General features: G+C 33.9%; 2 long non-coding RNA genes across 2 annotated transcripts in view; one reads left to right on the top strand and one right to left on the bottom strand.

Moving 5' to 3' along the window:
* LOC113592615 (uncharacterized) overlaps window positions 1–12,764 on the bottom strand; it is a 54,117-nt gene that overhangs the window by 16,496 nt on the left and 24,857 nt on the right. The window contains exon 2 of the long non-coding RNA XR_008292704.1: window positions 1,023–1,130. This is a non-coding gene — a long non-coding RNA (uncharacterized LOC113592615). The remainder of the gene's footprint in view (window positions 1–1,022; window positions 1,131–12,764) is intronic.
* LOC113592593 (uncharacterized) overlaps window positions 1–12,764 on the top strand; it is a 228,467-nt gene that overhangs the window by 200,140 nt on the left and 15,563 nt on the right. The gene's annotated exons all lie outside the window — the stretch shown is intronic.

The raw sequence follows: 12,764 nt of genomic DNA, 5'->3' as shown, positions 1-12,764 counted from the left end.
TAAAGGTTAATCAGTGTCATTTTTTATATTTAAAACTTAAAGGTACAGTGCTTCTTACTTACTGAAAATAACTACCAAAAATGGAATGAGAGCAGTCTTTGCAATGCATACTTACTTAAAGTGTGGAATAAATACAGTGTGAATCATTTCTTGGTCAGATCCTATGGGTCAGTATGCTACTAATAATATACATTTTTCTCACTTCTAGCAACTACAAGGTCAGTCCAAGTGTCCTTGTTTATAGTTTTCTCCATGCATCTCTATACCAAGCAGTCTGAAAAATACCCCATCTGTCTGCCCTTTGATTTCTAACAAACTGTGTTGGTAGACCTCTTGCCACCAAAGCAGAAAACTGTGTTCTAGACTAATGGAGAAATACTCTGTTTTTCTTTATGAATGCTATATTCTGATTTGCTTTACTCTCTTTTGCATTCTTAATTTATATGTTTAATATCAGCCTGTTCTTTTTGCAAGTAATATTGGAACATCACAGATGAGACTACAGTCATTTTTGACCTTCATCCCCCATCCGAGTCTTCTGTCAGCTTCTCTACTTAGTTTGGTATATATGTAATCATTTTGGTTCTTAGCATAAAAACATCCTTCTGCAGGTAACCATTCATACTTTGCATTTTTTAACCTCTGATGTATCCTAGAGATGGTGTATTTTGCATTCTTAATTTATAAGGTGAAACTTACAAAGAACTGTCCAAATTAGTTTGGGGACTATTGAAAAGAAGAAACTTTTCATAGGCAAATCAATTATTAGTCAGTATTAGGAAGGTAAGTCCTGCAACTATTTAAATGGATTTCTTGGTTTTAGTAGATGGTAAGAGAAAGGTTAGTTTCTATTTTCTCTTGAGATCCTGACCATCACCTATCCTGAGATTCTCTGTTGAACAGGACTTTTCCCCATTTGTCTGTATAGAGTGTGATTTCCTTCCTTGTGATTTCTCATCATAGTAAGAACTAGTTGTAAGAACTTTAGTTGTAAGGGCTAATTGTGGGGTGATGTTCCTTACCTGGTTGCCTGGAGTTTACTTTCCAATGAGCCACTGTATCAGGCAACAAGCATCCTTTTAATATGATGCACACACACTAATGTTGGATAACTCATGTGTGCTTCATCCCTGGAGAGAGAAAGAAGAAAGACACTATAGCAAAACCTGTATACAGTTTGCTCCTTTTGTGTAGAACCTATTGAAGAAGCAGTACCACTTGGATGGTGCTATGCTCTGTGGCTTTGCCACAGATAGAAGAATTCAATAAGAAAAAAAATTTTAAAAATCTAGATGAATTTAATCTGTAATCATGAATAATTATTTGACTATAATTCCCTTGTTTACCAAGTAATTATGGTTTTAAAATCTGTTTGGGTTAGCATTTAGCTTTTCTCCATCCAAGGGAATCATAACATTGATGGAATATCTATCAGCCCATTCTTATGAGCTAAAGTAATTAAAAAATTCTTTATTATTCTCTGTATGATAGTAACCTATAATAAATTTGGAATGAGTTGTTCAAATATTGACTATCAAAGCAGTGTCCTTCTGCTTCTATGAATAAAGGGGGGAGTGAATTTGAAGGTTTTTTAAAGCTTTAATGAAACCCATGACTTTAGAGTTACCATACATTGGAAAAGAAACATCTAAGAGGCTTATGCACAGTGCACATATACAGGACCAACCACAAAATTATATACAAATGTGATACCAGTATTAATCAGACCACAGAAATTAACTTAGGATTCAAACTGCAGAAGCATGAAATTTTAGGAGGGTTCTATTGTAAGTTAAGATTCAGTGCTATTTTCTTTTGATTAAGTTTAAACCAGGAAATCGACCCTTTTGAAAGTGTGCCACATGTCATTACTATATATATACAAGCAACCATTATAACATGGTGCTGCTGAACAAAAATTACCATTTGTGGTACTTTTTATCTTGAATTACTTTCTAAATTAGGACAAGGAACTATAAGCAATTAAAAAAACAATCCTTCCAAGAAAATGAGTGCATTGGACCAGAAGATGTCTGAGGTCTTAGTGTTATCATTGTATAATAATTCTAAGACACCTGTTATTCCAGTAAAGATGCTTGGATTTGTTTTCCTTTTAAAATGTTATTTGTGGCTATTTAAAATTTGCAAGTGAAGATGGTGGAGCAGAGATAGGGGTTCTCAGCAGGTACTGGGAGAACAGTGTACTTTTTTTTTTAAGAACCACAATGTTGAAACTACGTAATTACATAGTAACTGTTGACCTTGTAATTACACTGTAAGTACCTGTAGTGACAAGATAAATGCATGGTTATTTCAGTCTTTTAAGCTATAGGGCTATCATGCGACCCTAACAATGTAAGCTACATAGTAATTTATTTGTAGAGTAAATAGTGCTTACCCACAAGTAATACCCACACATGTACAGTGCTTGCTATACCGATCCAGAAAAATGTGGCAAATCAGTGCCCTCTAGGCACTTTTATTAAAATGACATATAAACCACATACATGTATATTTCTAACATTAAGTTATTTGTGGAACATTTGGGGGATTTCATTGCTGCTTTTTGTCCTAAAATTCCCTATTCGCTACAGAAATAGAGGTATAGGTGAGCTGCTTTTAATGATAATTATTTTTTTGTTGTTGTTACAATAGTATGTAACCATATGGTTTGTTAACTGGGAGTCCTCTTGTCCTTACAAGTTTCCTTCATTTAAATAAAGTTGCTTTGGCAAGACATGTACATATATCAAACAACATTTATTTTAATAAGTTTTAAGTGATAATCTATATGGAATGGCTGTAGAAAAGAAATAATAGTTGTGAAGAATTTTCTAAACCATAGATGTTGGCTACTAACACTTATTGAATGTTTATTAAGCCCTCAGACATGATAATTACCCCAAATATTTTCATGTTCACACAAATTCAGATTTCAACAGACTGAATTTGTGACAATTTGATTTTAACCAAGAAGTGAGATGAGTTGTTTTTCGGTCATTTATTCATTCACAGTATTTTTTCAGTCTCTCTGTGAGCCAGATACTGTACTCAGTAGTCGTTAGCAACTATTAGTTTTTATAATGAGAGAAGAGTGACAAGTTACTTCAGTCTGCGGTGTAAAAATAATAGCATAGGATGAAATGGGAGTGAATTAATGTTATATAGTCATGAGAGGAAAGGTGAGGTTGTGATGGAGGAGGAGAATGTTTAGTCTGAGGGGTTATCAAGGTACCAATACCCATAGACAAAAGTGAAATGGCATGGGAAATTTGAAGCCTCTGTGTCTGGGACTTGGGTTTTGAGGGTGTCAGCTTGTGGAGAGAAGACTCCAGAGAGAGACACCATGCCTTGAACAGCTTTCTGGTAGGCAGTTTTGATTTCATCTTGTGGTCGTTGAAAAATCATTAGAGAATCTAATCTTCTAGAAGGAGAAGTGGACAATGTGGACAATGCATGAGACTAAGACAATACATCCATTTGGAAGACGTATTATTAAGGTCACTGCAGGAATCCTGGGGAAAGGTGATGTTGCCCAGAATTTGGCACTTAGGATATTGGTGGCTTCTCTTATATTCTGTCCATGTAGTTCTTTATTCTGAAGTGTTTTGAGTCACTGCCTGTAGTGAATATTCTACATTTGTGTAGGTGCAGTGTAAATGCAAGAAAGGATATAGACCAGTGGCCCTGGAATAACCAGTCTGGAACTGTTAATTGGCCAGGGTTTAGCAAAGATGCTTATAATTGGACCCTGAATGTAATGTATCCTACAGGAATGTTCATAAGTTCTGTAGGTGGAATTTGTCAGCCTGAAGGTGGTTTCAGCTCATGAGACATACTTCAATCTTTCCTTGTCTAAAACATTGAATCATTCAATAAATAAGTCACTGGCACTTATTCCCCTGTGGCCTCAGTGTTGATCCATTTCCTCTAACCAACCAGAGTTTTCGCATGGCATATTTGTTCTTTTGTTGACAAAGGTTTGCAAGTGAACCCCCCTTGGAGAGACTGTATATGTGAACCACTCTGAAGGGCTTATGGGAAGCTATATTGGGACTGTTTTCTTTAGCAACATCAGTGTATGATCGGGAGAAAAAGGGGAAAAAAATAAAAAAGCAAAAGGCACACTTTTGTTTGGATTCAAATGTCATCTTTGCCTGTGCCACATTTATTTTTATTTTCTCTCTGACAAGGAATGCTAACTTTCCAGGAAAACTCAACTTCTCTAAAACAACAGCCAACACAAACAATTTTTTTAAGGTGTGATTTTCCTTGAGGCTGTGATTTTATCATTTGAAGTGAATGGTGGGTTGAAAAAAAAAAAAGTCTTGGGAGTACACATTTCCTTTACTAAGACATCAGCTTGAATCATGCTTTGGATATTGTGGCTATAGTTTTCCAGGCCTTTGCTTCTCAGGAGACCCTGATGTGAGACAAAATGGAAAACTCAATCCACATTCTCTTTGGATCAAATCTCTAGGGGACCTAGGGAAGGTGAGAGAATTTCTGCTTACGGATGACATATTCCAGACAGATATTGTCCCTGAACATACTTGCATTGGCACCTTTTTATACTGGGGCAATGTGGATTTTATGAAATGAAAGCAGTTTTCCCTTTTCTAAAAGGGAGAGATATCTCTTTTGGGTAGGACATTCTCAAATCAATTAGGTTTTAACTCACTGTAGTCAGCTGTACCCTACATGCAGTGGGATTCCCTGATTTTTGTTCATGTCCCTTCCGTATTGTAGATAAAAAATATTTTTATTTTCTTCACTTCATTTTAAGCATAAATAAATTACTCTATTCTCTCTGTGTGTTAATAGAAATCTTATTCTCTTTGGAGCATTTCCGTTGTGGTTTGAGCTTGAATGGATATCTTCTGCTTATAATATTTGCATTTTTTCTTATAATTTGCACATAAACAATTGACAGGTAAAGCCATTTATGTTCTCCATATATTATGACAAAAGAGAAAACTCATTTATAGGTGATGTTTGCATTTTAACCCACTCTTACCATTTCTTTCATAATCATAAAATGCATCAATGATGGTTATTTAGAAAATCAGTAGAGTATGAGAGATGGAGAATACCCCAAGAATAGAATTACAGTAACATTTATGATCATGTGACACCTTGAATTTCACCCAATACTTCAGTTTTACTTACTCCCTGAACTTTCACTATTAATGATATTCAGGCTGAAAAAAAAAAAGGTTGAAATGCCAACATCATATTGGAAGACAAATTTACATTTCATTCCCAACACTGTAATTTAATAAAAGTTTTATGGTGTTATGGGTACTTAATTATGCTCAAAGCAGGGCTGGAATTTAACAATGCTCCACATACAGAGGAGTCGGTGGTGCTTTATTTGAAAAAGTTCCTTTGAAAGAGCATTGTACTATACGATACACCACATACGCTGCATTTAAAAGACACTTTGGGAAATGATGAATTGCTTAAATTGTAGCTCATTTCGGTTACAGAAAATAAATCCTCATAATTCACTTAAGGTGATTTAAAATACTAGGTTACTAGATTATCAGGCTTTGAAATATTCATTCCTCTCAGAATCGCAGCTACGTTAATGTTACTGTGTATGTAATGTATACATTTTAAGTCCAGACATGAGTTTTTTGACTTTTTTTCTAAGTAAGCATTATTAATTCTCCAGGGCACCCTTGGAGATAGTTTTTATCACCCCCTTCCCTCTTCTCTTATCTCATCAGAATCCTGTTGATTAGATCTTTTTAAAGCTCATTGAGAATCATGTTATCCTCCTCTGTTTAAAATTGTTCAAAACCTCCTTTCCCAGTGTTGACTGAATCTAGTCTAAACTGTCATTTACAATTCTGCAGTCTGGCTTCTACCTACTTTCATTTGCATACCTTACATCCCAGCCAAACTCCAGTCCTTCGAACAGGACCCTTTCTCACTCCCTTTGCTTCATGCTGTTCCCTCTGGTAGAATTCTCCCTCTCCTCCCATTTCCACCTGGTGATTTTTTCATCTTTCAAGACTTGGTCCATATGCTACCTCTTTCCCAGACAGTTTTTTTTTTTTCCAGCGTTGGCTTCCTTTTCCATATACTTTATTTTCCTTTACATTTAGACTTACAAGATGTGGTTTTTTTTCCTTATACACATGACATCTCCCTAGTAACTTCCACAAAGATTCTACATCTCACTCATCCCCTGATGCTCTTGTACAGTATCTTGTACATAGTAGCTACTTAAGTCAATGCTTGTAGAATGAATAGATTCACTTTTGGATGAGGTGTTTGTATGTGTTAGGAGTGACTGAATGGTCACACCCCTCTTCCTCCAAATACATTTTACTTAATGTCTCAGTTTAAACTGGTTACAACCTCAAAAATATCAGCTGTAAACTACCACCCATGTCTATCCATGAACTCATCCACCATTAGGAATTCCTAATTGGTTGGAAGTATCAATTTCTCCATCCACTTTAAACAACAGGACATTTAACTTTTATGCTAACCACCTCCTCATTGAGTAGGGTTGTATGAGTAACACAGGTATTCCCAAGTATAGCACTTTATTTTGAGAGTCAGTGTTGTTGTTGTTTGTTGTTGTTGTTAATTAACTAACTTTATTTTTAAGAGCAATTTCAGGTTCACCACAAAATTGAGTATACAGCAGAGCAAGAGCCCATAAACTCCCCACATATACATAGTCTCCTTTGCTGTCAACTTCCCAAAGCAGCATGTGTTAAAACTCCACGAACCTGGATTGACCTATTACCACACAAAGTCTGTAAGTCACATTAGAGTTCACTCTTGGTGTTAGACATTCTACGGGTCTTGACAAATGTGTAATGACATTTATCTACCATAATATCATCATGCAGAATAGTTTCACTGCCCTGAAAATCCTCTGTGCCCTGCCTATTCATCCTTCTCTCTCCAATCCCTGACAATTACTGATCTTTTTACTGTCTCCATAGTTTGGCCTCTTCCAGAATGTAGTGCGAAGCTTTTCCAGATTCTTTCTGGAATGCATTCTTTCACTTAGCCATTTAACATTCTTCTATGTCTTTCCATGGCTTGATAGCTTCTTTCTTTTTAGTACTGAATAAGATTCCATTGTCTGGATGAACCACCATTTATTCACTTACCGACTGAAGAACATCTTGGTTGCTTCCAAGTTTTGGCAATGATACCTAAAGCTCATGTAAACATTCATTTCAGGTTTTTGTGTGGACATAGCTTTTGTTTCATTGGGGTGAACATGAAGGAGTGTGAATGTCAGGTTGTGATGGTATGGTGAGTACATGTTCAGTTTTGCAAGAAACTGATAAACCGTCTTCCAAAGTGGCTGTACCATTTTACATTCACACCAGCCATGAATTAGATTTCCTATTGTTCCATATTCTCACCAGCATTTGGTAGTGTCACAGTTTTAGATTTTGGCCATTCTAATAGGTGTGCAGTAGTGTCTCAATGTTTTAATTTTCAGTTCTCTAATGACATATGCTGTTGAACATTTTTTCATATACTTCCTTGCCATCTGTATATATTCTTTGGAGAGGTGTCTGTTTAGGTCCTTCCCCATTTTTTAAAAATAAAGTGGTCTATTTTCTTATTCTTGAGTTTTAGGAGTTCTTTGGATACTTTGCATAATAGTCTTTTATCAGGTGTGTCATTTGCACATACTTCTTCCCAGTCTATAACTTGTCTAATCATTCTCTTGACATTACCTTTCATAGAGTATGTCTTTAATTTTAATAAAGTCCTGCTTATTAATTATTTCTTTCATGGATCACGCCTTTGGTGTTGTATGTGAAAAGTCACATCCATACCTAAGTACTTCTAGGTTTATACTATGTAAGCCTAGGAGTTTTATAGTTTTATGTTTTCCCATTAGCTCTATGATCATTTTGATTTAACTTTGAAGGGAGTAAGATCCAGGTCTAGGTTATTTTACTGCATATGAGGTACAGTTTTTCTAGTACCATTTGTTGAAAAGATTATCTTTGCTCCATTGTTAAAAATTAATTAGCTATTTTATATGAGTCTATTTCTGGGTTTTCTATTCTGTTCCACTGATCTGTTTGTCGGTTCTTTCACCAATGCCACAGTGCTCTGATTACTTTAACTTAGAGATAATATTTTGGTTGGAATTCCATTGATTCTCTAGAACAAGTTGGGAAGAAATGACATCTTGACAGCATTGAGTCTTCCTACCCATGAACATTGAATATCTCCTCATTCATTTAGGTCTTCTCTGATATATTTTAATTAGAACTTTGTAATTTTTCTCATATAGCTCTTATACATATTTTGTTAGATTTATACTTAAATATTTAACTTTTGGGGGGTGATAACGTAAATGGTATTGTGTTTTTAATTGCAAATTTCAGTTATTATTTGCTGGTATTTAGTAAAATGATGGACTTCTGTATATTAATCTTATATTCTGCAGCCTAGCTATAATCATTTATTGGTCCTAGGGATTTTTTTGTTGATTCATTTGTATTTTCTGCATAGATGATCATGTCATCAGTGAACACAGTTTTATTTCTTCCTTTCCAAACTATAGAACTTTTTTTTTCTTGTCTTACTGAATTATCTAAGACTTCTAGTATGACGTTCCAAAGGAATGGTCAGAAGGGATGTTCTTGCTTTGTTCCTGATCTTAGTGGGGATGCTTCAAGTTTCTCACCATTATTATGATATTAGTTGTAGGGTTTTTGTAGATATTCTTTGTCAAGTAGAAGAAATTCTCCTTTATTCCTAGTTTGCTGGTTTTATGATGAATGAATGTTGGATTTTGTCAAATGCTTTATCTGCATTTATTGATACGATCATGTGATTTTTTTTTCTTTAATCCATCAGTGTGAGAGATTAAACTAATGGGGTTTTGAATATTGAACCATCCTTGCATACCTGGATGAATCCCATTTCATGTGGTATACTATTCTTTTTATATATTGTGGATTCATTTTGCCAATATTTTGTTGAATATTTTTGCATCTATGCTCATGAGCAATATCGGACTGTACTTTTCTTTTTTGTAACGTCTTTGTCTGATATTTGTATTGGGGTAATATTGGCCTCATAGAGTAAGTGAGGAAGTACTTACTCTGATTACATTTTCTGTAAAAGATTGTGGAGAATTAGTATAATGTCTTTCATAAATGTTTTAATGAATTCAACAGTGAATCTATTAGGGCCTGGAGTTTTCTGTTGGAAGGCTGTTAATTATGGACTCAGTTTCTGTAACATAGATCTATTCAGACTGTATATTTTTCATGTGTGTCTGAGTTTTGGTAGATTGTGCCTGTCAAGGGATTGGTTCATTTCACATAGGTTATCATATTTGGGAGCATATTGTTATTCATATTATTGCTTTATTTATCTTTTCAATGTCCATAGGATCTGTAATGATATCCCCTTTCATTTCTAATGTTAGTAGTTTGGGTCTTCTCTCTTATTTTCTTAGCTAGCATGGCTAGAGACTTACTGACATTACTGATTTTTTAAAAAAACAGGCTTTTGGTTTAGTCGATTTTCTCTACTGATTTCCTATTTTCAGTATTTATTTAAGCTCTAATTTTATTTATTTATTTCTGTTTACTTATAATTTTATTTGCTCTTCTTTTTATAGTTTTCTAAGGAAGCTTAGATTATTGGTTTTAGATCTTTCTTCTTTTCTAATATATACATTCAGTGTTACAAATTTTAGTTTAAACATTTTTTGTTGCCCTTGGAAATTTTGATAAGTTGCATTTTCATCTTCATGTAATTCAAAATCAAGTTGACCCTGGAACAACACAGGTTTGAACTGCATAGATCCACTTATATGTGGATATTTTGTTTTTTTGACAGATACAGTACAATATTGCAAATGTGTTTTTTCTTATGATTTTCTTAATAACACTTTGTTTTCTCTAGCTTACTTTATTGTAAGAATACAGATTATAATAGATATAATACAGAAAGTATGTGTTAACCAACTGTTTATGTTAAGTTATGTTACATTACATTACGTTATGATGTTATGTTATGTTATGTTATGTTATGTTATGTTATGTTAGGCTTCCAGTTAACAGTTGGCTATTAGTAGTTAAGTTTTCAAGGTATCAAAACTTATATAATGATTTTCAACTGGGTGAGGAGCCAGTGCCCCTAACCGTGTGGTGTCCAAGGATCACCGTACTTTTCAATTTCTCTTAATATTTTTTTCTTTGACCCAGGTGTTATTTAGAAGTGTCTTATTTAATATCCATGTATTTTGGGTTTTTCCAGATATCTTTCTGTTCTGATTTCAAGTTTAATTCCATTTTGGTATGGGGAAAGACATTGTATGTTTTCTCTTCTTTTAAATTTGTTGGCTGGTGACCCAGTATGTGGTCTTTGTGAATGTTCCATGTGAGCTTGAGAGCAAGGTGTAATCTGCTCCTGTTAAGTGAAGTAGTCTATAGATGTCCGTTATATATAGTTGATTGATAGTGCTGTTGAGTTGAACTATATCCCTGCTGATTTTTTGCCTGCTAGATCTGTCCATTTCTGAAGGATGTTAAACCTCCAACTATAATAGTGGATTAATCTCCTTGCAGCTCTAACCAGTTTTTGTCATGTATTTTGATGCTCTTTTGCTCTACACTTCACATGTTGATCCTTTTATTAGTATGTAATACCCTTCTTTATCCCTGGCAACTTCCTTGCTCTGAGGTTTCTTCTCTTCCTCTGTCTGAAATTCATATTACTATCGGGAATTTGTTGTGATTAGCATATTAACATGGCATATCTTTCCACATATTTATTTTTAATATGCATATTGTAAAAACCATATAGTTGGCTTTTATTTTTTGATTCACTCTGACCATTTCTGTCTTTTAATTTGTGTATTTAGGCCAATTACTTTTAAGGTAACGATTACTATAGTCGATTAATATATATTCTACTTGTTATTTTCTATTTGTTGCTATTATTCTTTATTTCTATTATTGTCTTCAACATTTTTCTGCATTTTGTGGTTTTAATTGAACATCTGTATAGTTTCCTTTCCTTTCCTTTCTTACCATATTAATTGTGACTTTCTTTTCACATTATTTTTTTAGTGGTTGCCCTAGAGTTTGCAGTATACATTTACAAAATCCAAGTCCACTTTCAATTAACTCCATGTCCTTTTATGAGCATTGTGAGAACCTTAAAAATATATATTTCTAATTCCTTCATTCAGTTCCTTATGTCACTGTTGTCATTCATTTACTTATACATAAGCTTACATAAGGAACAAAATACATACATATGTATATATATATATATATATATATATGTATATATACATAAGGAACAAACTACATACATACATAAAAGTATACGTAAGTACATTTTTGCTATTATTATTTTGAAAAAACTGTTATTGATCAATTTAGAATAAGGATATTAAATTTTTACTTTATTTTCATTTATTCATTCTTTAATTCTTTTCTTCTTATGTAAATCCATGTGTCTAACCTATATCTTTTTGTTTCTCTCTGAAACATTTGTTTCTCTCTTTTAACATTTCTTGCAAGGCAGGTCTACTGGTGGCAAATTCTCTAACTTTTTGTTTGACAAAGTTTTTAGTTCTCCTTCATATTTGAAGGATAATTTTGCGGATTATGAAATTCTATATTGTTTTTTGTTTCTTCTCAAACATCAAGTATTTCACTCTAATTCATCCTTTAATGGTTTCTGTGGGGATGTTGGATGAAATCCTTACTGCTCCTGTATAGGTAGAGTGTTTTTTTTTCCCTTCCCTCTATCCTCTTTCAAGATTTTTTCTTTATCTTTGATTTTCTGAAGTTTGAACATTATATGTCTAAGTGCAGTTTTTTGGACATTTATTCTGTTTGGTATTTTCTGAGTTTCTTGAATCTGTGGTTTGGTATGTGACATTAATTTGGGGAAATTCTTAATTATTGTTTCTTCAAGTATTTCTTCTTTTCTCTTTTTTTCTGTTATTCCCATTACACGTATGTTATGCCTTTTTAATTGTCCCCCAGTTCTTAGATATTCTTTTATTTATTTATCATTTTTCCTAGTCTTTTATCTTTGTGCTTTTTAATCTTCAAGTTTCAATTGTCATATCCTCAAGTTTAGAAATTCTTTCCTCAGTTGGGTCCAGTGTGCTAATGAGCTAGTCAATAGCATTCTTCATTTATGTTAGTGTTTTTGATTTCTAACATTGCATTCTAATTCTCTTAGGATGCCCACCTTTTTGTATACCTGATTCATGTATTTTTGCATATTGTCTATGTTTTCCATGAAAAATTTTAGCATGTAAGTCATAATTTTAAAAAGTTGTGGTTTAATAATTCTAACATTGTTGCCATGTCTAACTCTGGTTCTGATGTCTATTTAATCTCTTGAATATCTTCTAACCTTTTAGTATGTCTTTTTTTTTTTAAAGGGAGACATAATGTACTGGATAAAAGGGACTGGTAAATAGATCTTTACTAGTGTAGTAGTAGAGTTTTAGGGGAGAGGGAGTGTTCTATGATTCTGTGATTAGGTCTTTATAAACTCAGGCTGTGAATTTCACCAGTGCTTCTCAGGTTTCCCATCTTAGGTGGAACAGGATGGCTAGAGAGGGCTGGAGGTGTGTATTTCCTTCTGTTCACATGGAAGCCTGTGAGGGCTGGAGTTGGGTATTTCTCTTTCCCTACATGGGAGGCTAGAGGAGACTAAAATTGGTTTGTTTACCTTCCCACAGATAAATTAGGCTCTGATAGACCCCTGCCAGGTTAAGC

This window comes from Acinonyx jubatus, chromosome A1, assembly GCF_027475565.1.
Source record: "Acinonyx jubatus isolate Ajub_Pintada_27869175 chromosome A1, VMU_Ajub_asm_v1.0, whole genome shotgun sequence".
Lineage (NCBI taxonomy): Eukaryota > Metazoa > Chordata > Mammalia > Carnivora > Felidae > Acinonyx > Acinonyx jubatus.
Note: the sequence above shows the minus strand (reverse complement) of the source record. Positions and strands in the feature narration are given on the sequence as shown.